At 34.2% G+C, this 27,154-nt stretch overlaps 2 protein-coding genes across 13 annotated transcripts in view; both read left to right on the top strand.

Annotated features, from left to right (window-relative positions):
- Positions 1-27,154, top strand: part of LOC127862116 (kelch-like protein 21) — a 167,450-nt gene that overhangs the window by 103,559 nt on the left and 36,737 nt on the right. The gene's annotated exons all lie outside the window — the stretch shown is intronic.
- LOC127862112 (adhesion G protein-coupled receptor L3-like) overlaps positions 1-27,154 on the top strand; it is a 93,239-nt gene that overhangs the window by 1,248 nt on the left and 64,837 nt on the right. For 2 of the 4 annotated variants that reach the window (XM_052401091.1, XM_052401098.1), the window contains exon 1: positions 24,134-24,416. The exons of 1 other annotated variant lie outside the window; for it this stretch is intronic. The gene's annotated coding sequence lies outside the window, so the exon portion shown is untranslated. Of the gene's footprint in view, positions 1-2,702; positions 2,868-24,133; positions 24,417-27,154 lie in introns of those variants that run through there. One more of the 4 variants, XM_052401094.1, reaches the window with a different exon arrangement.

A 27,154-nucleotide genomic window follows, 5' to 3' on the forward strand; every position in this document is an offset into this window, starting at 1 on the left:
TGGCTTATTTTCCCCTATACGTTTTCTTTTGTAACATGCACTGTCTTTCCATCAGAGGAATCCTATACTTTTTTATAAAAAGATATTTTATTTAATTATGTCACGGACCTAGCTGAAGTTTATGTGCTTGTATTTTTTTTTGGAAGTTATTTTTTTGCAAGATAAATATTATTTACAATTTTATTATGAAAGTGAAAATAATTAAGTATTATATATTTGCTTGGAGAATTTAGTACAAAAACAGGTTTTCATAAATGTTGATTTATAAATGTATTTTGCCTTATGTTTAGACATAAACATTGAGAGTGATATACATGTACATGTCGGTATACCTTCATATATTTATTAAGTGTTAATTGTTAATATGAGTAAGCACATTATCAAAATTATCCAATCAAAAACAAAAATCAAAAACAAGCTTTTCTTTTGTTTTGGAAAATATTGTGGACATGATTATCTTAGTTAATAAGTGGATTAAGATTTGAGATAATTTAGTTTGAAGAACTTAACATACCGAAAAAATGCAGTCATAAGTCGAGATTTTTTTCCTCCAAAAACTGATTAAAATTAAAGTCTCGACTTATGAGATTGTTCATGACAAAAAATCGAGGTAGATCAATCCCCGCATCGTCGCGGTAATGGTTGTTAAAGTTGTTGTCATGAAAACTCATTGATTTACAACACAAAACATCTTATTTGAACTGACGCAAATTAATTTAATCATATTTTTCAACTTCGCCTTTGCTTTATTTTGATAGTTTAATCCAAAGTTTAATGTTTGCAATATTTTTACCAGGTTTTTAACCAGGTTTTCCGAAGGAAAAAACTGGTTATTAGATTGGCGAATGCGGGCGGGCTGGCTGGCTGGCTGGCTGGCGGGCTGGCTGGCGGGCGAAACAAGCTTGTCCGGGCCATAACTATGTCGTTCATTGTCATATTTTAAAATCATTTGGCACATTTGTTCACCATCATTGGACGGTGTGTCGCGCGAAATAATTACGTCGATATCTCCAAGGTCAAGGTCACACTTTGAGTTCAAAGGTCAAAATTGGCAATAAATGAGCTTGTCTGGGCCATAACTATGTCATTCATTGTGAGATTTTACAATTATTTGGCACATTTGTTCACCATCATGGGACGGTGTGTCGCACGAAAGAATCACGTCAATATCTCCAATGTCAAGGTCACCACAACTTAAAATAGATTTATTTTGAAACAAACTTACAAAGGGGGTTAATTTTCTTTGTTCATTTCAAAAGTTCAGTTTGAGTTGTCTCCCTTAATCAGATTTTTTTTCACAATGAAAACCTGGTTTTGTGACAATTTTGTCCCTTGTTTTTACTTGAATTGTAAACAAAGAGTCAGTTAAATTCTTCCAAAAATTTGCACTCTGTGTGAATTGACAGTTTGACGTCATCAGAGGAAAGCCGCTTTCTGTCTGAAGCCATAAAGCGACAAATTTCTCGCCGACAAAATTGGCTTCCTTTGTCTAGCAATCAACATGCTAAACCAATTGTGTGTTTGTTCCTCAATGGCAATCGTCCAATTTAATAATAGCATGTGCATAGCTCCGCCTTTGAATCTTTTGCAGAGAACGGAGGTGGAGTTTAAAGGTTAATTGAGCAAGTGTTTTACGCAAGTTGAGTTCCGATATGCCGAAATTACTTGGCCAAAGCATTTAAACGACGAAAACATTTATCAATGATTTTCCGAGGAATACCAATTAGTTCCGATTTACAAACTTTCTGTACAGTTCCTAACAATGGCGGACGCTTGTGTTGACAAAATTCCTAAACACACAATTATATCGTAAATAATGGCAGCGTTTTGTTATACTAATTATCAAATTGCAAGGTAATGCTATTTTTATCTACTATAATATCGGGTTTGTTATAGTTAACATGTTTAACAATATAGTTGTGTCACAGACTCTGAAATAAATTTTATTGGGTTGCAATTTTACTGACACTGATTTTCCTATTGTCTGTAATTTTTACCCGACTTATGAAGTGCACATGCACAAAATGTCACATTTTCGAACCATTTTTATACCCCCAACGTATGAGCGGGTAGACCTATGACTGAGTTTTTACGGTAGGCATTTATTATGTAATTTGCCAAACATGGCAAATACATTTCTTTTACAAAATTGATGATAAAGCATCACCAGTGCATTTAAATGTTCAAGCATTTCATTGGTTGTTTTTGTGTATGACAAGTTTGCAGCAGTAATGCCTGTAACCTTTCCAGAAATAAATGTCTCTGTTAACTTAAAATTCCCCATTTATTTATAAAAGCAAAATATTAAATATTTATTTAAAAGTTTAATTCTTTTGAATCTAAAATTGACACATATTTCATGCCAATTAATATGTTTTCCTATAAATTCTGGAAGATTTTCTCTTAAATCTAGAGAAATATATGTTTTTAACATTTAAATATAATATGCCACAATTTTTTTTATTGGATGACAAACCTATTTATTGTCACCATGTCACTAAAAACCAATTTTTACAGCGCATTTTCTAGAAATGTTGTCACATGATGGCTCTAGGTGTCAACAATATTCCTCCAATCCGGTCTCTCCTGGGACCGTCACACAACACGCCTGGCGATGTCGTTATTCCAGCTTGATTGGATTGCAGGGCTCTCTGTCTGGCAGATAATTGCATCTTCTCCTCATTTTCTCTCCCAATTTTCAGAAACTTCCCTGGGTTTTACGTAAGTGAAAGACACTTATTTTGTCTCTGTAACTGTGGTGTATGGTACATGGCCACAATAATGCGGGCTGGATAGGTGGCTGCTGTGGGATGAACGGTTGATGGTGAGGTCGGGTGCGAGTGAAGTGTAGCCTGGCGGTGTGGCAGGTTGGTCAATTCTGTACTTTAATAGTTTTGTGAAATTGTTTATATTACTGATATCAACACCACAGGGATTGTCAATCCTAAGCTAGTAACATATAGATGACTCACTGATAATTATATGCTAATAGTTCAGAAAAACACTCTTGTTCATTATTACAAACTTTACACATATATCAGTTGTGAATCAATAGCAGCACTTTATGATAATTAACTACAGTCTGCATGGTTGGACTTTTTCAAAGGGCCTTATTATTTTGCTAAAGAGAATGCACAAGATATAAAAGTGAAATCTATCTGTGCTCTTTTCCATGCAGCATTTTGCCTGAATGACTCTGCTCACTGCTCCAATTGGTATTGTAAAACAGTTTAAGGCTTGTTTATTTACTCGGCAATTATTTTCGCATGAGAACACTTTATTGCATGTGAAGTATGGGTTCATGTTCAGTATGAATGCGTGCTTTAACTCGCTCCATTAAACAAGCCTTACCTGATATGTGACTCAGTTGTGTTGTTGTTCACTCACATGGTCACTGCATTTTTATGGTTCTTGGAGTCACACACATGTAAACTTATAAAAAAATTAGACATTCTAAAGAGAAATTGTGCTTTCTACATATAATTTTATCAGACAAGTTTTTTCAGCAGGACATTTTAGTGATGATTATCTAAGTTCAGCATGCATTCGTTCATATGAGAGAGATGACAGAATTATGTGTTTGCCATGGCTTTGCTAAATTATGTAGTTAAAAAATTAGAGAACAATTTTGTTCAGTGCAGCATTAGAAGTTTGCCTAGTTTAAAAAACAACAACTGGTTTTGCCATATCTAAAATAACTCGCTATAGCACAAGATCAAACATGAATTTCGATTCAACAAATTCATGTCAAATGTTCACTTAAAACTCTGGGCATAAGTCAGCTTGCTTTATGTGTTTTTATGCCCCTGAAGGAGGGCATATAGTGATCGTACCGTCCGTCCGTCTGTCCTTCCGTCATATTTGTGTTTAGGTTTCGCCTTCAGGTTTCGAAAAATGCTCATAACTTCTATGTCCTTTCACATAGCAACTTGATATTTGGCATGCATGTGTATCTCATGGAGCTGCACATTTTGAGTGGTAAAAGGTCAAGGTCAAGGTCATCCTTCAAGGTCAAAGGTAAAAAAAACATGTATCAAAGTGGCGCAGTAGGGGGCATTGTGTTTCTGACAAACACATCTCTTGTTGTTTTCTTTGTTTATGACATTTTCTTTAATCATCATAGCAACTGTACACTATGTGCTAATGCTTAGCCCTTTCAAGCGAATGTTTGTTTGGGACGGAGTGATGTAGGCAATACATTTGACAAACTGATCAAATATTTGAGCAATTTTGCTAATGTTTTAAAACTATATTGAAAGTATTTTATTGTAGTTCTGGAGCAGTGGCTCCAAACTTTTATTCAGATATGTTATATTGAGTTACATGTTCATGGATCTTGAAGTATATAGTTAAAGCATTGCGGCCCTTGCTGCACTGCATCAAATTTCAATCGACTTCTTATTGACACATGTCAATGTATGGAGTTACTGCTTGGAGGAAATGTCATGGAAAATTGTTTGTAATAAAATATGCTATTTTATGATGATATAACAAGCATATTTCTATAATATCGTATGTTTATATACACAAAGTGATATAACATATATTTGCAATATTTTGCATTAGTTATTTTACAAAATCTTAAATTTGTATTCATCTGAACATATTTCTGAAAACATGAGAAGCTTTCACAACAATCTTCAATCTCCTCCCTAATCAAAGTTAAATATTAATTTCTTTTTATGTCCCCCACCACTATAGTGGGGGACATACTTTTTTTGCCCTGTCTGTTGGTTTGTGTGTTTGTGTGTTTGTTTGCCCCAACTTTAACAATTGCAATAACTTTTGCAATATTGAAGATAGCAACTTGATATTTGGCATGCATGTGTATCTCATGGAGCTGCACATTTTGAGTGGTGAAAAGTCAAGGTCAAGGTCATCCTTTAAAGTCAAAGGTCAAATATATAGCTTCATAGCGGCGCAAAAGGGGACATAGTGTTTCTGACAAGCACATATCTTGTTATACATAGTCATAAATAGCACTGATCTGTTTGCCTTTGATGTGTCAGAATAACATGTTTATTGCTCTCTGTCGCTTAACCATAACTCATACCAATTATTGCACTTATATTACATAAGAGAAAGCAGCATGCCAAAAATAAATGATCTTTCTTTTATCAGAATTGCTTACAGAGCTAATAAACTTGTTTTTGTGGCAAAAAAAAATTCTGATTTATTAGATACAAGGAATTCAAGCAATTTATTGTTGAATTGTTACAATATTTGTTGTACCATAAGATTAGTTTGTTGGCATGTTGACTTCCAGGCATTCCTTTCATAATGTTGGTAGAAGTTGTTTCTTAATTTCATTTACCCATGTATTCCAGGTACACCAATTCTTGATCTTATGCCTTCTTTTATGTAAGGTCTTAGAATAAAATCTACCATGTCCTTGTAAAAAGTCAGGGATCCTACAACTCTTAATATCGAACCAAATTGTATTTTTGAATTAAAACTCAAATCAAATATGCGGTTAGAAATCATCCTTAATATGTTAGCATTTAAAATTTAGTTTCAAACTTTAATTTAGTCTTAATTCAGTCTAGATGTTTTGTATGCGTTTGTAATTAATTATGGTTAATTGTAAATAAATATCAAGCAATTTACCTAGTTATTAAGGAAAAGAACTAACTTTTTTTTAAATTATGTTTTTAATGTTATTTTAATTTTGTAAACTTATTTTTGTACGCACTTAAAACATTTAGCTGGAAAGCGTTTAGATCCAGTGACATTTGATGTCTTAAAGTCTTTCACAAGGAAAACTTTTATTTTTCCCCTGGTAATGATTTCTCAAATTGCTATAAAAAAAAATCCTAGGAAAATGTTTCAGCTGACAAGGCTGTAGAAACAGATGAAAATCGATCCTTTATAACCATCTGTTCAGATGGATTATTTCTGGCAAAGACAAAGTATTACTGCAAACAATTTCTGTGACAGGCTTAAGGGTTTCCTTGAGATTTTCTCATTAATTCTTCTTTAGTTTTGTGACAGAGAAAAAAATTGGCGTCCAGGAGCCAATGATTCTGTGGAAGTCTTGGATACCATCGTTTCCTTGGGCGCTGTGATAATTTTGCTACTTTGCAAGAGGCAGCTTGAGTGTTGATTGATTCAAAAGAGCCCTTAAACTGTCTTGATTATTGTTAAACAATGAGCTAAAAGGACAATATGTGCATAGATTTGGTATCTGATATTGATGGGTGTTGTTTATTTAAATAATAAAAATAAAAAACGTTACACATTTTACAAACGTGTGTTCAGAAATAATCACTCCTAAAATAAAAATATGGTCTGACGCCGAAATGAAAAAATATGATTTAAGTCATTATTTTAGTCAGTGCTATTGGGGACACTGATCAACTGTCCAACTTTGATAGACTTTGCAGTTGGTGTTTTACCATAAGTTTTTTGTAGTTCAAAATAAAAAAAGAAGCAACATTATATAATATGGTAGCAGTATTAATTTTGTTTAACACTTACAATAAAATACTGTAATTACTCTTAAGTTTTCAGATACTCTAAGTTTTTGGACACCCCCATTTTTAGCAATTTTTTTTTTCATTATTGGACATATGGGATTTAGTCCATAATAAATGTCATTGACTTGAATTTTTCGGACAGTATAATTGTGCATATTTTACCAGATTTTTTGTCCTGTTTGCACTTATCTGGGACCCTCCATCAATGAGTTTTACAACTGTATTAAGGTCATTAATCCTGGCATATGAATGCCCTGAGGGCAATGTATCATAACCAGGGATCATATTTTCCCGCAACATCAATCGGTCCGGATATAAATGGGGAAAAGTATCCGAAAATGTGTATCCGAAATCATGTCAAATTACGTTAAAATATATACGATTGATTTTGACATTAATGAAGGTGGTATAATACATGTACAGGTAAAATTCCTTTAGGCATTTTTTTTAACTGGTTTTATCATTTGGTATTTCATTGTTGTTTCGAGTGCTGTTTTATCAGACTTTTTTCATCGTTGTCAATAGTATTAATCTGTGTAAGTCTAAACCGATGTTTTAAATTGTTGTTGACTCAATAATATCTTACAAACATGCACTGAACCAAACAAATGTCTGTGTGTAGGTTGGCTACTAACAACAACAAACCAAATAATTAAGAAATCATTTGTTGTCAAATAACCCACGTCCGATAGTTAAGATGCGTAGGGATTTAATCACGAGAGCGAATCATTTGAAATCACGCATCTAATTTTCCGGTTGTGTGTTATTCAACAACAAAGTATAAAGTACACGAATTATTTCGATTCAAACACAGTTTTACTAAAGATTTATTCAATGTATATTATTTTTCTTGTGTACTATTTTATGCGAAGTTCCGCTAATAAAAATAACTTTCGGCTGTTCTGTCGATCAGATCCGCGACTTTCATTCATAATTATATTACCGGATTATTACGCTGGTGGAAAATGTATTGGCATGTTTTGTTTAGTTACAGCGCGTGCATTCAGACGCGTCTTTTTGGAGGCGTCTTTAATCCGCTGTTCACAAGTTTTTGATTCTTGGTCTGACGTGCAATAAACCGGTCCTGACCGGTTTAGAGACTGCAGCCAATGGTTTATCACTCCTTATTGAGATAAGAATGTCATTAGGATGTACGTGTTAGCATGTACACTGTGTAATTGATTTCATGACATGGGAATTTTAACAGCAAACAGAATCGGACCAACTGTTTGGGATTTTCAATCGGTCTTTCATGACCCCAATCGGTCAAGGACCGACAAAACCGAAAAAAATATGATCCCTGATCATAACAATTGGGTTATTGGGTAATTACCATGTGTTCCGGTAATAAACAATGGTTTCACCCAACAGCATTTGAAATTATATTGTATACAGGAAGCAGAATGGTTTTTTTGTAACACTTTTATATAGTTTATTTCAGGTAAGAGATTGCAAATAAGTGAAGTTGTATTTTGTGTAAGTAGAGAAAGGACAGTACAACACAATAAAATTATTACACATTTATTAATTGGTTTTATTTCAATGTAATTATTGACAAACAAACCTAACATATGTCTCCTAATTTTCGGACACTTGTATTTTTTTAATACTTTTTGTATCTAAATTTTCAGACACAAAACAAAATAATTATTGTTCAGTGTCTGCAAACTAAGAGTAATTACGGTACTGTATATGTGAAGCAAGAAGTACCGTAATTACTCTATGTTTTCGGACACTCTAAGTTTTCGGACAACCCCGTTTTAAGCAACAATAATGATTTTTCGTGACTCTTAATTTTCGGACACACAAGTTTTCATCCATAATTAATGTCTCTAAGTTTTCGGACATTATATTTTACAACGCTATTTTACCAAATTTCGGTCCTGTTTTCGATATCTAATGACACTTTGATCAAGGGTTTTTACAACCAGATTAAAATCATAAAACCAGGCAGGTGCATGCCTGAGAGCAACGGACCATTACATTTGCGTTATTTTGTAAATAACCTTGTAAACTGCTATTAAAGAATGGTTTCGCCTGATAGCATTTGAATTGATGCCGTATTAAGGAAGAAGTATGTTTAATGTTACCGGGTATATATCTTTGTTCCATATTATTTCAATAGACAACAACTATCGGAAATGAACACACAAATAATGCATAGCTTTTTTTATTGCGTTAGTTAAAGGTTTATACTAGTGAGTATCGGTACATCACATGCATATCTTTGAACTCATTGGTCAAAGTACTACCTTATAGTAACTTTCTGTAAAATAAATTAAGCACGTGCTTAAAATTATTTAAATTGCAGTGCAAACATACATAAATGTAAGTTATACTATACGGCATGGTATTTTACAAGCACATGCTATTACCGGTAGTCGTTGATACAATTGACGCTATTTTCGGACACTTCAATTTTCTACTCTAAGTTTTCGGACACCTGTATTTTGTGAATATTTTTGGTATCTAAATTTTCGGACACAAATTTTTTTTATTATTTTTAAGTGTCCGAAAACATAGAGTAATTACGGTACAACTTGTTCATGCTAGTCATTATTCTGCTCCTAGAAAAAAATATGACAATTGAATTGATCTAAAAACAATCAGCATTTGAACTTTAATGCTACCAAATGTGACAAACACTTGACCAACGGACATTATTATAAGAACCAGAAAGTAAAGTTCAGCAATATATGTATTATATTCACAATAGCTGCCAATCCCTTTCCTTCAGCAATACCAGGATCAAGGAAGCTAGGTATGTACATATGTATTCATTTATAAGGAAACACTTGTAGAAATACAAAAACAATCATAGCAGCTGACTAATTGTCAATCCTTGAATAATTGAATAAACCTAAGAATAAATGTTTCAGAAAATGATACAAAATTCACCGCTGTCATGTCCTGTTTGATGTCTGTGTTGATTGGTAGCAATTAACTTTGCACATCTGCACTCTCTTGTTCTTATTGATAAGGAGAGGGCCGATGGCGTTGAAAGTCTATTTGCAAGATACAGTGAAGTTTCTGCTGAAGAAAATTGTAAAGGATTATGTAGTTGTCTGAATGAAAATGTATAAGGCTATTAAAAAATATTTTGTTATGAAGAACAAGACTATTGCCAAGCAATAAAAGTCCCCTACCTGGCATGAAGCAGTAATATAATTGTCTCCCTTTTCTTTTCAAGGGTCATAATTCTTTTAAGTTTGCCCTGTGGATAGTAATTTTCTAAAAATAACTCGCTTTTGCCAATAACAGACTTGTTTTACGAAAGAATGTGTTCTAGTTTTTTAAAACGTGTTTTCATGTAAAACGGTCTTAGAAAAATTCACTAAAAATGGTGCAGGCTATGTTCTTGGAAGAAAATGTTAGAAAAAAGTTTCTTAACGAAAAATTGTAAGAATTATGAAATACAGGGGTTCCGCTGTCGATCGCCATTGGCGCCAAATGTCGCTAAATTTTTAAATGTGGCTCCAATTTTTTAAAAGTGGCGAATTTAAAAAAATCGGTAAAATCCTATCCGAAAATGTACTGCGAGTCGAAAGCACGCGACCGAGCATTAGCCGCCAGCGTCTGTCAGTTGTAAATATTGATTTACGACGATGTAAGCAACCTACAGTGTAGAGTGCACTGAAATCACCGAAGCGTGTAAGTGTTACAAACGGTGTTTTTACTGCTATTGTCAATTTTTATGGGGGTTATTATCGGATTAACGGCTCCTTTATGATATTGAGCAATAAGTTAAGTAACACGGGGACAAACTGTCACGACAATCAATAATTATAATGATTATTAGGGCCGCTTATAATTTCTTTGTTACAATCAAAACCATGGGGCTGGCAAAAGAATTTTAATTTCTCCACATCAACAAATAAAAACTTGTTTCAACAGGTATTTGTGAGCATTTCTGTTTAATAGATTCATTATTGTAATGTTCTGGGAAGGATATAAATTGATTAAAATAACAACAATTTCTGAAATAAATATAAAACATTCACTCGATGTACTATATTTCGGATATGTTAAATTCGGACATTTAAAGATAGGGACATTTATGTGTTGGTTTGATGTTGATAGTTTGTAAAAATATGTTTTATGTTATTTCAGGCAACTAGAATGGATGGTGGCAATTATCTGGGCCTTTCTGTCAAGAAAAAGGCGTGAACAACAGTCATTTAATTGAACCTGGAAATCATCCACCACTAACAGAAAACTTGTTAACAACAGAAGCTGATGTATATCATGTCCAAATGACCAAAATAACTGTTAAACACTTTGAAGTGAGATACTGTTTAATACATTGATGTTAACATTATTATATTATTTTGGTTATCTGTGTTGTTTATCAAGTTGAAAAAAATGTTATTTATATACAAATAAAGCTTATTAAGACTTATGAAGGTATGACTTATGAAGGTACTTATTGTTTTTTATTATGAAATAACATACTTTTTAAAGTGATAATATAGTCAATGACATTAATGTAGTAAGGTTTCTTGAAATGATTGTTCTTATTAATAAGGTGGAATAACCGACAGTATTCACGCCGCGAAAAAGTGGCGACAACTTTTTTTGGGCCAGTGGAACCCCTGGAAATACTATATTAAATATCTATTTCGTCTGCCCAAAATCAGGGAAGGCTTGGAAAAGGACAACTGTTTCTCCTGTGATTTTGAAATGCGGTATAACAAAAGCCTATTTGCATTGCAATTAGACTAAAAATGACCTGGGCTTTGGAAACAGGCAAGGTAGGCATTGTGCACAAAAAAGCTAACATGTGAGGCATGTGAGTCTGCACAAGTTTATCAGGATCATGACTTGGAGCTCTTGTTACCTTGATCTCTGACCAAGGGTCATGACTTGAGAGCTCTTGTTACCTTGATCTCTGACCAAGGGTCATGACTTGAGAGCTCTTGTTACCTTGATCTCTGACCAAGGTAGGTAGGTTTTTGGACAGGTATTGTAGCCTCATAGTAAACATATTTTGGCAATTTATTGTAATTTTTTCTGGTTTATTATAAAGTAAATGTTCAACTGGGACACACAAGAGAGTTTATTCTTTATTCAGTTGAAAGCTCATACAATCACAAGTTTCAAACTTCACATGTAAAAGACAAGCACAAAAGCGCACATTAATTATGATGTGACAAACAATGAATGTTAATGCAAAATAACATGATTTGCAAAATGAAATGAAACCTTTCATTTTGTGTTGCTGTACGTTTCCTTTTGCTTTAGTAATTCCAAATAATTATAGCATTTGCCGTAAATATGAAATGTACATTTATTTGTTGTACTTTATGTATGAATATTAGTATACCATTGTAAAATTACAAATTTTCTATACAAACAAATAAACCTGACCATAAGTTTCTGTAATTATTTCATATAAAGCCCCCAGATATGGGCACAGATTCATTTAAACAAAGCCTTATGTCTATAATGATACTTGATACTTGTAAACTGTTTGCCCACCAAATTAATCATTCAATCTGGGAAATGGTGGGTCTGTTACAAACATGGATGAGATAACAATGTTGACAACATACAATACGCCTCATTCAGAATTGACAGGCAGATGAAATATATCTGCAATAAAGCCATGGTATTGAGGAGGAAACATATGGTATTTTTGGACAATAGAACAATACAAACCAGGAAATGACACCAACACAATCTTCAATAGTATAAATACCAGCCTTTCCAAGCTCAATTCAATAACAAACATTATCATTATTACCACCCCCCCCCCCCCCCCCCCCCCCCCGACAGTCACTTTGTGGAAACGGCCTGCCAAGCTTCTCAACTGTATTCCTATTTGAAAAGTAAAAGAACACATTTTAAGTTTACATGTATATTAATGTCAAATTCAGGGCAGATGACAGCTAAATGCAGCTCGTAAAAACTGTTAATTCATTTTTCAGGCAATTTAAAAATGAATTGCCACGCATTATAAACTTGTTGAGATGGTGTGTAAAACACCTGTTAAAACAACTATCAAATATTTAATTAAATATAGAAACTGCAGACCCTAAATCATCCACATTAAACATTACATCAGCAATTCTAGTTGCACTGCCACCACCATCAGGAGCAGTAGTAACATCAGCAGTGCTTGCCATTCACAACCACAGCAACAGGGTCTCATTCACTGTCAGCATCATCAGCAGCAATAACAGCAACTTTGGAAGTGCCAATGGCATAGCAAAAATTATTATTATTAGCTTGGCATTTTCAGAGAAAAACAAATGTATTGTCATAGCCAGCTTGTCCGCTGTCCGCGTCGTGCTAAAACCTTTAAATTGGCTCTAAAATCAAAGTGCTTCAACCTACAACTTTGAAACTTCATATGTAGATGCACCTTGATGAGTTCTACACGCCACACCCATTTTGGGGTCACTAGGTCAAAGGGCAAGGTCACTGTGACCTCTAAAAAAAATTAAAATAAATAAATTCTGACAAGCTTTCATTTATTCAAAACTGCCCCCGTAGCTGAGCGTGGCACCCGTTATGCGGTGCTCTTGTTAATTTTTGCAGTGACCGTAGCAGTGCCTTTATCAATGATACTGTTTGAACTTCTATAATCATCATTATAAGTTGCAGCAAAAGTGATTATACTGCCTTAATGTTATACAATAGTTATAGCAACAGCCTTCCTGACTCTTTACAATATTGCAGCTCTTTCTATAATGTCCTTTTACTCCTTCATCAATAATGTTTAGGAAATGATAACCCTAAAGTTCAAAAAAGTACATTACTTTTGTCAGTTTGCTTCTACATCTTTTTATGGTAATTTTACTCATCATAATTAACAGTTTCTATTAAAAGGTGCAAAACAAATGATTGTTTCCGATATAATTGTTTTCCTAGGTGGGAGCCACATTTACTTGACAGGTTAAGTGGTAGAATGTGACTGGACATGATCATTGTCATATTTCAGAATGTTGTTTTCACCCAAATTGTCAGTTTCAACACCATAACCTGGCTTAATGACCATGGCATTGGTCAGTAATTAATGGACAAGTATCCAATTTTGTCCTTTACTGACCAAGATGTTATTTTCCAGCACAATAAAATATGTCGCATGGAATGGGAACTGATGTTTAACAATAAGAAAACAGAAAGACAGTTTAGTTAGTAAGCTTTGTAGAAAGTCCTTGCGGAAGAAGTTAAAAAACAAACTTTTATTGGTATCAGTCAAAAACTTGCTTTGAGAAAACAGAAATAAAACTACAACTTGAAAGATAGTATAGTACTGTTTGAGAGATGTGGTATGTATAGTTAAAAGATAATTATAAAATTAATACATAAAACATTTGCACAACTACCTGGATGTATTGACATATGACATTAATGAAGTACTTGAACACAAACAATAAACTTGCTGACTGTCTCACCTCTCATTGTGGAAAAATAACTTTAACTTATCTAACAGGGGAATCCAGCAATCTTGAAACTCCTTTCACCCTGTTGGGCTTCATAAATGACTGGATGAAGTTACCAGCCCAACTCTGATGGACTAGATAATTGAGATAATTGGCTGGCAAATTGCCCCGGCTATCATGGTCCAGCATCTGAGCCTGTCATCAAATCCTGTAGCCAGCCAGCCAGCTAGGACATTGATATGACCAAGCTGGTATGGATGTCTTGTTGTGGTAACCTGATAGCCTGATCACTTCGGTCCCCATAATGGCTGTAAATTGTTTGATACTGATGTAGGATGGTCAGTCTATCGTTTCAATGACCAATCACTTTGCACTCCATCGAATGTTACACAGTGTAAGACCTTTTGAGGTTAAATAGGGGAAAGTCAAAATTAATTATTTGGTTGTATTATTAAACTTTATATACATGGTTTTGGCTTCAACTAACTTTTTATTGTAATTTTGGTCTCAGTCTACCATTTATTTGTACAAAGAACTTGAGCTTGCGTGGTCAGAAGAAGAATGGGTCAGTTAAGGACTTAAAGTCAGTGTATCATTTCAATGACAAAGTTTTGTTGTACCTCTTCAACACATTAAAAGGCTATTTCGGCCTCAATGGGAAGGAAATAAGTGGTACTCAGCAGGAGTTATCACCCAGTTTCAACGGCTGTTGACCCATGGTGGATACCTTTTGAAATTGTTATGTTATTTTCTCACTTGGACACTATCAAGGTGGTTAATAGCCAAGCTACACTGACCTTGACTTTGGCAGATCCCACAATAGACATGATGTTAGATAAAATTACTGAATGTTTGACATCTCTGTTTCATATCGTTATCTTCTAATGAGTCATCGTTGTCACTGTATGCCACACAGGAAGTATTGGTATCATTCTTAAAGCTTTTAAGCTACTGTGTGGTATATTGAAATATTATTTAAATATTATTCACTGGTTGTTTTTGGTGTTAGAGATTTTTTTGAGGTAAATCTGTTAAAAAGTTAAAAGTCCTTTTGCTGTTTTAATGCATTGGCAATACATTTGAGGCAATTAAAGCTGGGTTCCCACTGCCAATCAGATCAACTCGATCAATTAAGCCCGGCATGAGTGGTCGGGGGTGGTCGGGTAGGTCGGTATTGGTCGGGCTTCCTATCCGATATTTTCTGACATGTCAAAAAATATTGAGTAGCGGTCGAGTAGGAAAAGGATTGAGAAGTGCTCGGGAAGTGGTTGTGTATAAGTTGAGAAGTAGATCAAGTTGATCATGAAGCAATTGTGTGGCGATCAGATTGACATCTTTTACTTGATCTGTACCCGATCCGCTCGACCTCTACCCGAGTTATTTTAGATCGCAACACGATCCACTCAACCTTTATTCGATTTGATGTACAGATTTACTAGACTGCTACTCGACGGCTACAATACAGTACAAGATCACTCCCCGATTGCTATTCGACCATACACGAGCTCATGTCACTAAAACAAAACTCACGTGCAAAACGTCATGCTTGTCTCTCATAACCTTCATAGAATCGGCTGTAGTACGACGATCACAATCTGGTCGTGCGAAGCTCTGGTGGCGATCGAGCTGAGGTCCACTTGGTCGAGCTGAGATCGTATAGGGCTCGTGTATAGGTCCAGATGATCGAGCGGAAATTGGATAGATGGTTTAGTTGACGTCGTGAATGAGTCGTGTGGGGGTTGTGTGTTATCAACAAGAGGTTGAGAAGAAGTCGTGTATACCCTTTTTAGTCGAGCTTGGTCGGGTTTAGTCGCGAAATTTCAGTGATCGAGATGATCGAGTTGATCGGATCGGCAGTGAGAACCCACCTTAATGGAATGACGTAGCTGGTTTGAAGCGAAGGTAATGTGTTGGAAATTAAATGTTTGATTGACAGCTGACACCATGTTAGTTTTGTACTGTATTTAAAACTCAAGGTGTAAAAAGATGCCTGGCCGATTTATTTGGAAATGCATTTAGAAATTGTCAATTCAAGATGGCATCTAAAGTTTCAGGTTAGAGGATTTCATTCACTCTATGGCATTGTATGGTCTGGTATGGTGACCACCAACCAAACTTGGTTGCCTATGTAAGAAGCGTCTGTACCAATCACTTTGCTAACCAGGTTACTTTAGGCACTGCACTTACTTCTCTGATTTTCAAGTTCTGTTATAGGACCTGGTATCTGGGACTGATACATTCTGCCCTATGTTTGCATAAACAACAATTAGATGTTGATAAATAGATAATTACCCATGATAAACAAACACTTTCCCAGTCACTGGGACATTAGGTCTAATGGATGCTGGAAAATTGGGTACGTGATAAGCAGTCACTCACCTGGCCAGAGAAAACAAAAAGAAACAACAAAATATACTTTTTAAAAAAATTGTCTGAATTTTTTTATGGATTATAATGAGAATGTTTAAGAGTTAATGCAATCATGGTTTGCAATATGTTTTATTTAGACCAGTTTTGTTAGTTTGAAACAATTTCGTACAGTTATAAGTGTTTAAGCAGAGGTCAATGTGATAATTTGTATGAATATATATTAATTTCATTTAAACAGTTTTCTCTAAGTTGAGTGTTAAATGGGTTTATAACAGAAGGATTTTTAAAATAGCTAAATGATGAAAAAAAACAGGGCTTGATACAAAATATTCCACTGAAGTGTGCAACACACATGCAAATTTAAATTATTTTTTCTTTGATTAAAAAAATGGAACTTTTGGGTATACATACATTATTACCTCAATAATTATTCAATCAATTTGAAAAGGATAAAAGAGGTATTTAAACATATGTTTATACAGCTCTAGTTCATTTTATTTTAATTTTATGATACTTAGTGTTTTTCCCAGGGGGGCAAAGGGGCATGGTGCATTACTTTCAAAAAGGGCATTTTAGCGTGCAGTTTAGGCAAAAAAGGGCAAAAACGTTCCCTGAATACCTGAATTACGGGGAAACATGTAATCGCATCAAAAGCAGTTGTGGAAAAAAATAACATATAAACAAGCACATTTAATGGTAATAGATGTATTTAACTTACTATGATTTATTAGCCGGATTTTTTTCGAAAAAATCTCGGCTTATAGATTGATGTTGTCGGGCGGGCGGGGTGGCGGGGTGGCGGCGTGCTCGAAAATGTTAAAGTTCTTATTTCATGGTATAACTTTGGTATGCTTGGACCTAGAGTCTTCAAACTTGACATGAAGGTTGGCCAGGATTAACAGATGACCACTGGTCATTTCAAGGTCATTCATTTGAAGGTCAAGGTCACTGTGACCTTCAATATAAAAATGTTAAAGTTGTTATAACTTTGGTATGCTTGGACCTAGAGTCTTGAAACTTGACATGAAGGTTGGCCAGAACTAGTAAGTAACCACTGGACATTTCAAGGTCATTCATTTGAAGGTCAAGGTCACTGTGACCTTGAATGTAAAAATGTTAAAGTTGTTATAACTTTGGTATGCTTGGACCTAGAGTCTTGAAACTTGACATGAAGGTTGGCCAGAACTAGTAAGTAACCACTGGACATTTCAAGGTCATTCATTTGAAGGTCAAGGTCACTGTGACCTTGAATGTAAAAATGTTAAAGTTCTTATTTCATGTTATAACTTTGGTATGCTTGTACCTAGAGTCTTCAAACTTGAAATAAAGATTGGCCAGTACTAGAAGATGACCACTGGTCATTTCAATGTCATTCATTTGAAGGTCAAGGTCACTGTGACCTTAAATGTTAAAATGTTAAAATTGTTATAACTTTGGTATGCTTGGACATAGAGTCTTCAAACTTGACATGAAGGTTTGCAAGCACACTTAGATGACCACTGGTCATTTCAAGGTCATTCATTCTAAGGTCAAGGTCACTGTGAACTTGAATGTAAAAATGTTAAAGTTCTTATAACTTTGGTAGGTAAAAATGTTAAAGTTCTTATTCCATGTTATAACTTTGGTATGCTTGTACCTAGAGTCTTCAAACTTGACATAAAGGTTGGCCAGTACTAGAAGATCACCACTGCTCATTTCAATGTCATTCATTTGAAGGTCAAGGTCACTGTGACCTTCAATGTTAAAATGTTAAAATTGTTATAACTTTGGTATGCTTGGACCTAGAATCTCAAACTTGACGTAAAGGTTTGCAAGCACACTTAGATTAAAATTGAGATCAAACTTTCCTAATTGTCAATTCAAGTTCATATTTGTGACCTTAAATGTTATTGTTGTTCATGTATATGCATGCATTCAAAACATAACACAAGGTTTGCTCATGCCTTGAAAAGTACTTACATTTCATTTTGACCTTTGAACAATATTTCAGTAATTTAAGTATTGCATTGACAAAAACACGAAAGGTACTTTCCTGTCATTTAAATAAAAAATCCGGCTTCAATGCGGTCATCTCCGACCGCGGAACTCTTGTATTAATATATTTACCTTGCAATGTACATTTAAGTTCCATGCTGTTTCAATAAACTTTACAGCACGACAATCATAATAAAGCAATATATGCATATGAATCTGATTATACACAGATCCACTAACATATAAATGAAACCATGTTTGTCTTATCCCATTTTCTAACAATAATCTCGACAGATGTTTAAAATAACATTGCGAGTAAATTGATCGCTAACAATATGCAAACACGCGTTTCCGTGACATACATCGACCGAGTAGATTACAAATAAATAAATAATGTTGTTGCTATCTAAAACATTTTTATGCATCGTTGATTATCAAAGACATTTCATTAATTCCTTCTTAATGTATGATCTCCATCGTTAATTCGATCGTTTACGACGTTATTTGCCATTTTTGCCGAGTCACAATTTAATTCTGTATAGTCAGCCATGTTGTTAAAATATCAAATGATGTAAGCGACAGGTGCGCATAGCAATGTTAAATCGTATACGCGATTCGCATTTTGTTAAATTGGTATACGGCTCAGTAATTATTTCAATAATTAGATCTAATTATCTTAAAGACGAAAACGATAAAGAATAAATTTGTTTGTGAATTTAAATGTAATTATGCGTAAAAATATATGTTTTGATATAACTGAATAATGCATGCAAAGCACAATTGCCACGAGAATAACATCGAGTTTTTCATCAAAAGTCTCCGAAGTAATGATTATATCGCAGAGGAGTACACATTGCCGAGCGAAAAGTGCGCTTGGTATAACATAGCCTCCGGCATTATCGATTGATACCGACACGGGGTTATTCACTCATGACTAATTCACAGCTTTGGAGCAGTCAGTAAGACCTACCTATAAATCGAGCACTGTTATAGATTAAATCTGCTCAATTAAATATAGTCGATTAGACGTTGACGTCTCTCGAGTAAATCAAGCACAGTCGGAGCGTCACAGACAATCAAGGAAGCTGATTTTTCGGACCAAGTTAGATTGTAAGGCAATAAAGATGTTATCGATGAGGGCGCGTGGCGAAATTTGCCTTTGAAAAAAAGGGCGCGTGGCGAAATTTGCCTTTGAAAAGGGCAGCGTGGCGATCCGGAAGGGCGGCGTGGCTTTTCGCCACGCTAAAATGGCCTGGGAAAAACACTATGATACTGCAAATCCTCTGTCTGCTAGCATTTGCATCCTGTTTTGTCATGGCAGTAAGCAAACATTAGTAATGCATGTAGAATGTCAATATTGTCATTGATAATAGGACAGACAAGATGGCAGCACCCCATAACACAGGTAATCTATGTACTCTAGTACTTTGTACTACCTAGGCAATCATGGTAATCTATGTTTACTCTGCTATTTTCTTTCTGATTCCTTCATGTTATTGTCAGAGAAATTCAATTGTGTGCATCAGTCAAGTCCTGCAAACGCCTGCAGCTTTAGTTTCTATGATCGGTGTGTATTTCTTCTGGATTGATTATTTGAAAATGTTTTGATTTAGATGTCCTTTGTTGGAGTTTGGGGTTGGTAGAAAATATTACAGCAGGATTTGCACTTTCATAGTGAAAACATTACAGAATCTTGTTATTGCAAACTTGTCCAGTGTTTCCTTGTGTAAGATTGCCGTGATTTTTGTTCCAATTGTCAAAAGTACCTGTACCAGCCTGATTGGGCAAATTGTGCGCGAAAAATCCTGACATTAGGAAAATTCGCGTCATGAAGTGTTCATTTTGGGAAATTGGTGTATTTGAGGTTTTGCTACCAAATACTTTAAAATTGATAACTTAATATTGTTAAGTTGTCAATATTATATTTCCTTTGGTTAAAGCCATAGAGCTGCATAGGAAAACTTACTAGATAAACGTTGCACTTTATTTATAAAAAACACAAAAAAAAAACATTTTTTTTTTTTTTTAGAAACCTTCCATTGGGATTTATTTATGCTCCCCAAATTTTTTTTGGGGGGAGCATATAGTGGCCGCTTCGTCTATCCGTCCGTGCGTCCGCCCGTGCGTCCGTGCACAATTTTTGTCCGGCTATTTCTCATCAATTAATGACCGGAATTCAATTAAACTTTATGGGAAGCTTCACTACCAAGAGGAGATGTGCATATTATCAGCCAGTTCTGGTCGGATGATTTTTCACATAATTATGGCCCTTTGAAATTTTCCATTAACTGTTCATATAGTGCAATTCTTGTCCGGGCTATTTCTCAGCAACTAATGACTGGAATTCAATGAAACTTTATGGGAAGCTTCACTACCAAGAGGAGATGTGCATATTATCAGCCAGTTCTCGTTGGATGATTTTTCACAGAGTTATGGCCCTTTGAAATTTTCCATTGTACATATAGTACAATTCTTGTCGGAGCTATTTCTCAGCAACTTAGTACGGGAATTCAATGAAACTTTATGGGAAGCTTCACTACCAACAGGAGATGTGCATATTATCAACCGGTTATGGTCGGATGATTTTTCACAGAGTTATGGCCCTTTGAAATTTTCTATAAACTGTACATATAGAGCAATTCTTGTCCGAGCTATTTCTCCCCAACTTCTGACTGGAATACAATGAAGCTTTATGGGAAGCTTAAATACCTTGAGGAGATGCGCATGTTATTTTTGGTTTTGGTTAGATGATTTATTAAGAGAGTTATGGCCCTTTGAAATTTTTAAGTTGCTAAACCATCCATTGTATTATTTTGTCCAAAGTTATGCCCCTCAATACGTTTCCTTTTATCTGAATATATAGTGCAATATTGTGACAAAAAAACACTTTGGAGAGCATCACCCGTCTCCGATGGTTTTTTGTTTTAACATCAATTGGGAAATTCGGAGTTTTGTCCTCGTTTGGAAAAATCGCTGGATTGATTGCCATGTGTGGACCTCCAAAGTGTGACATTGTTGACCATGTCATTGTGTTGACCATGTCATTGTGGACAGTGTATTTATGTATGTAAATATTGTGTTACTCGACTGCCAATCAGTTGTCATTATTAGCTGCTCTTAGAGGTGTTGCCCTTTATGATTACAGGTACTTTTTCTAGATTAGCCTGAAATGAGCAATAATCACCTCCTGCTTGGCTGCTTCTTCTTTATTATGAGAATTTGTAATCAGCCCAGTAACACAAAAAATGTATGGCTGTAGTCCACTCATGCACATCAGAAGCTGTCAACTATTTGGGCCTGCAGATTTCAGGCATACATCTTCTCGTTATTATAAATGTGCTTTATTTTCTTTGATAGACTATTGTTGTTCATATTTATGTCACGGAGCGGCTATAAATATTGGTGCTGTGGCCAGGTCGTATTCCCCTGTGGTTTTGCTGCCTAAACCTCCACTTATTAGTATACCACGACAAAACATCCAACTATTCTCAAATGTCTATATCAAAACAGCACATTTGATCAATGTTAAAACATGTATTAATGTTCATAATGTTCCAAATTCATTAAAGCTTTTCATGAATCATGTAGTACAGACAGTACATGTAAGTGTTAATATTGGTGACTGCTGAATTCCTGAATGGATAAATTTGGAGGATGATTCAGTTTTATGATCAAAATTAGCATGAATGAGTTAAGCTTTTATTTCCTGTCTGCATCAAAACGTGCTTGTGTCATTTATGCAGAAAGCGACATTAAACAATGCAACATTCGGCTTTCTTCTTGTACCAAAGTGGTTTGTCGGAAAAGCTACCATTCTGAACTAAGATAATAGAAAGATATATTATTGTGTGGGTTACTTCTACTACGTAAATTAAGACGTCATGGCTCAATCATCAATTTAATATAATAATATCTCTCAAACATGCACTATAAAGAAGTGCTCGATGTTATTTTCGTGTATGTTAAATTAATCTTGACAGAGTAATGTGCCTTGAAGTTTTGGATACCTGCAAAGTTGTACATGGGTACTTGGTGTCTTGACCTTGCAATCTTTCAATTATCAGCTTGACAACATGAATCATAAAAAAAAATTGTTTTAACTGCACAAAAGTGCCAGGAGTTATTTATGTCACAATAATCCTAGCAGAGTTATATGTAATCAGGCTTTTAACTTAGGCAAACACTTAAAGGGACTATTTTTACAGATTTCTTTTATTGAAGTTTGTCATTAACTGCTTTATATCGATAAATGTAAACCTTGGATCTAAATAACTCCAGTAAAAAAACAAGAATAAAATTAAGGGGAGAAAAAAAATTAACCCTCAACTGGGCTCGAACAATGAGTGATGTATTTTATACTTTATATAAGCAATCCTCATAGTGTCACTAAATATAACAGCAACAACAGAACTCTTCAAATTATTCAATCGTTTTGTGTTGCAATGCTTAATAATTTTCAGGTTCTTAAATCGTCAAAAGATGCTTATTATAGATATTTTAGAGCATGGTAAATTTTCAGTATTACTGTTTTCACACAAATGTCATAACTACAACACAAATTTGCGAATCTGAAACATTTTTTTATAAATTTTGTCAATTTTGTCAAGTTACCAAAACGTGAAACGGTCCCTTTAATATTATTTTGCATGTTTACTTTGTGTTGGAAACAATCTTCTCAAAAACAAAACTTTATTGAATATTTGTTTTTAATATATAAAGGTGCACTTACAATTGGCTTCTCATTAAAACAATTACCAAAACATAATATGCACATCATCTTGTAACAAGAAGTGTTATGTGTGCATGTTGTTGTCCAGAATTCTTATACTGGCTAGATTAGATTGAATTGACACTACTCTGTTTGTGCTCTATTCTGTAGGAATTATAAATTATTTTAACCCTTTCCCACTCAGAAGCAAAGTGAAAATGGCTATGTGCAAACAGCATAAAACCAGAACAGCCTGCAAGCAGCTTGCAGTCTGTTCAGGTTTTATGCTGTTTGCTGATCATCAGTATCTAAGGTTTGGAGATGAAGCCTTAAAAACTTGAATCTAGATCTTAGAAAGGTACTTAATTAAATGTAACGTTCTAAGGGACTACAAATGCAAGAAAATAAGTATCTAAGTGGTAAAGGATTAAAGTACAATATAGACAAACAGTTTACTCAGCTAGGATCATCCTCTGCTCCGTGGTTATTGATGCACAGATTTAAAATAGTTCAATTTGATTATGCAACCATGTGCCATTATTTACCACTTGGATACAAAAACATTTAGTCAATGAGTAATGATTTTTGTTGCACATTACATCTGCTGGTTTAAATTCTTGTTGTATGCCATTAAAATACAATAGCACTCAGCTTAAGACCAATTTAAGTTTGACACAATTGAAGGTCATTGAAGTAATGTTATATAATTCCATTTATTCAACCCCAATGTGAATATCAAGGTATTACATAAGCAACCAATAAATTCACAAATGCTACATTTTGCTTTGCTAATGTCATGTAAAGCATTGGTGTTTTGCTTTATTATGATTCATTCATTCATTCATTGACTGGTGAAAATGACTTTATTTATTATTCTTTGCCACCTGGAAGGGAGAAACCAAAACCTCACTGATAATGTTTTTGGTTTACTATTAAGGTTAACTCATAAATAACATGCATTCCAGTTTAGCCCCAAACTGTTAAGATGAAAACCTGAACTATAGTATATTTTTCCTTAACCACAGAAATTAATAAACCAATGTTGTATAGTTGACATTTTTGAAGCCTTTGTTGAGCAGAATGACAAATTTCTTAATCGTTGAGTGATATTTCACGTGCTGGATGGCGGCCAATAAACTGCAAGATTGCGACTGGGAGAGACATTGAGGTAGTTTGGTTACTGTGAACTGAACATCTCTGCGCATGCTTTTGCATTCATATCAGAGGGCTTGGATAACGATAGTATTCATTGAGGCGAAGGCTTTCAAACAGTTGACTATAGACTGTTTAACTTTTTAACTGTGTTTAATTGCCAATGACTTGACAAATACGATTTTGCGTTGTGTGTTTTGGAATACTGTTGACACTTTTTGGACTTTAAAACGAGTTTTTTAACATTGGTGATTGTTATAGGAATGTATATACTTTGGTATATGGACAAGTTAAAGAAATTAGATGCTTTGTGTTGTCTTTTAATAGTTTTGGAGTCATGTGCATCATGTAGGTATACAGACAATAAATCAAGACCATAAACATTAAAATTAAAATAAAATAAGTTTAAATAATTAAGTCAGCTGTGAATGTGTCCTTCCTAGATTATAATTATGCATATTGATGTTTAAATTTGTCATTCATTAAGTAAACCTTAATAGCATAATTTATAATATTATGATAATGTGGTTGTAAGATTGTACACAATTTAAACAAGTTATGCAAAAACATTTTATGCCTATAATATGTAAAATAACAAAAATTAATTTTCCTTATTAAACTGCTCTTTCTTAAATAGTAGAATTTTATTTTTTAATTTTTAAGATAAAACATTCTTCTTAAAAAATATATATTCACAAGGAATATAAAAACAATTATTTATTGTTACGATTACAAGTGATATTTTTTAAGTAGTGATACAGCTGTGATAAATTAACATAGTTGCAAAAGGACAGCATATTGAATAGAAACCATATTATACAATAATATAAAAAAGTGCATTTCTGTTATTTATTGTCCTATGTTATCTGCAATATTTATGATTGTAAGATCCGGGTAGTGGGTATGTTAAAGCGGGTATATACGATTTTGTCAAATATTTATGAATTTATATAAAATCTGTAAAAAACTTATTATATATATATTTCAATATAAATTAAAATAAAAGTTAAGAAGAACATGTGTCGAAAAATGCGAAATAAGCCAGATATTTAATTCTGAAATTGAAAACAGCTGAACAGCCGAATTCGCCAGCATGTATATCATACATGTACGATGTGAATCTAAACTTAGCTTAACGGTTTAATTGAATTCCTGCAACGATATCTATTCATACGACACACAAACACTAACTCCAATCCTAATACAAAGACGAATGCTTCGGTTATTGTAGGAAAATATATTGGTCACAATCGGCTCGGGCCGCTAATTTGTCTTTGCTGCATTTTATGAAATTCGGCTTTAATGTATAATTTTTCTTGTCTATTTTGTGTAGTTGTAACATATTTTATCAATATATTACCATTAAACACATATAAAAAATCGTATATACCCCCTTTAAGAGGATAGGCAGGGACAATAAAGGTTGGGTTTATTTTTACAGAGCAGTGTTTTTTCTCACCATTTTGGAAATCAAGGACCAGTCCATTTTCATTGGGACAATCGCATTGATTTTTGGCTTAAAAGACTTTCAAATGGAATTGTAAAGTGATTTCAATATCATATTTACTAATGTTCAACTTATAGAGCTGGATTTGAGATATATTAAATGTTAGAAAATATTAAGCTTTTTTTATAAGGTCCCATTTGGGAAAAATATATACTTTTTCCATGGGGAATGGGTCCCCGTACCAGACCCAAATTTTAATGAATAAAACAAATCTGCAGATTGTTTTAAGTTATAAACATTTGGGATTATCGACATTACTTGATGAATAATTTTATTAAAATAGTTTGAATATCTTTTCAATTGTGTTTGATGTGTACAATTTTGTTAATATTCACATATCAGTACATTGTTTCAAGTAAGCTATTGAATGAAAAAAAAAGAGTTTTTGTAAAGGTAACATAATATTACACTTAACTGGTCTAGTATCTAACATTAATTTGATTTCAGATGAACATTGTTAACAAAATACTTTTTGTTATTTAAAAGATACCATGTTCAACAAACAATGAAGTTTCAACACTTGAATTGTCCAGACACTAAGTCAGTCAAACTTGGTTGATCCTCATTTGTTATTTGCTTTGATGGGTATTAAATATGTGAGAATTGTTCAAAGGCCAGTTTGTTTGTGCAGAAAAAGGGAGCTTTTGGCAAGCTTAAGAATTGGTGTTTTCAACTTACCAAGAATGCATCTTAAGTATATTGAACTAATCTTTTGTGTAGTGTAAATAAGTATATTAGATCAATGCATGTTTTAGTCTCAATTTTTTAAATTAATTTATGTTTTTATGCTCCCCGAAATAAAATTTCGGCGCAGCATATAGTTGCCAGTTTGTCCTTCCGTACGTCACACTTTTGTTACAGTTTCTCATAGCGCCTTCACTATTTTACCGATCTCTAACATATTTGGCATGTAGGTACCTTGCATGGACCTCTACCTTGTGATGAGGTTTGAGGTCACTGGGTTCAAGGTCAAGGTCACCATGGCTAATAATAATAGATTTTCCGTCACACTTTTGTTACAGTTTCTCATAGCGCCTTCAATACTTTACCTATCTCTTTCATATTTGGCATGTAGGTACCTTGCATGGACCTCTACATTTTCATGATGTTTGAGGTCACTGGGGTCAAGGTCAAGGTCACTAAGGCTAATAATAGATTTTCCGTCACTTTTGTTACAGTTTCTCATAGCGCCTTCAATACTTTACCGATCTCTTTCATATTTGGCATGTAGGTACCTTGAATGGACCTCTACATTTTCATGAGGTTTGAGGTCACTGGGTTCAAGGTCAAGGTCACTGAGGCTATTAATAGATTTTCTGTCACTTTTGTTACAGTTTCTCAAAGCGCCTTCAATACTTTACCGATCTCTTTCATATTTGGCATGTAGGTACCTTGCATAGACCTCTACCTTTTGATGAGGTTTGAGGTCACTGGGGTCAAGGTGATGGTCACTGAGGCTAATAATAGATTTTTTTTAGGTGGTTATTAACACATAGATTTACAAAGCACATCATCGGGGAGCATCCATCAGTTTCACTGATATTCTTGTTTAGATAATGTTTAAGTAAACATTTTATAC

This window comes from Dreissena polymorpha, chromosome 16 (assembly GCF_020536995.1).
Source record: "Dreissena polymorpha isolate Duluth1 chromosome 16, UMN_Dpol_1.0, whole genome shotgun sequence".
NCBI lineage: Eukaryota > Metazoa > Mollusca > Bivalvia > Myida > Dreissenidae > Dreissena > Dreissena polymorpha.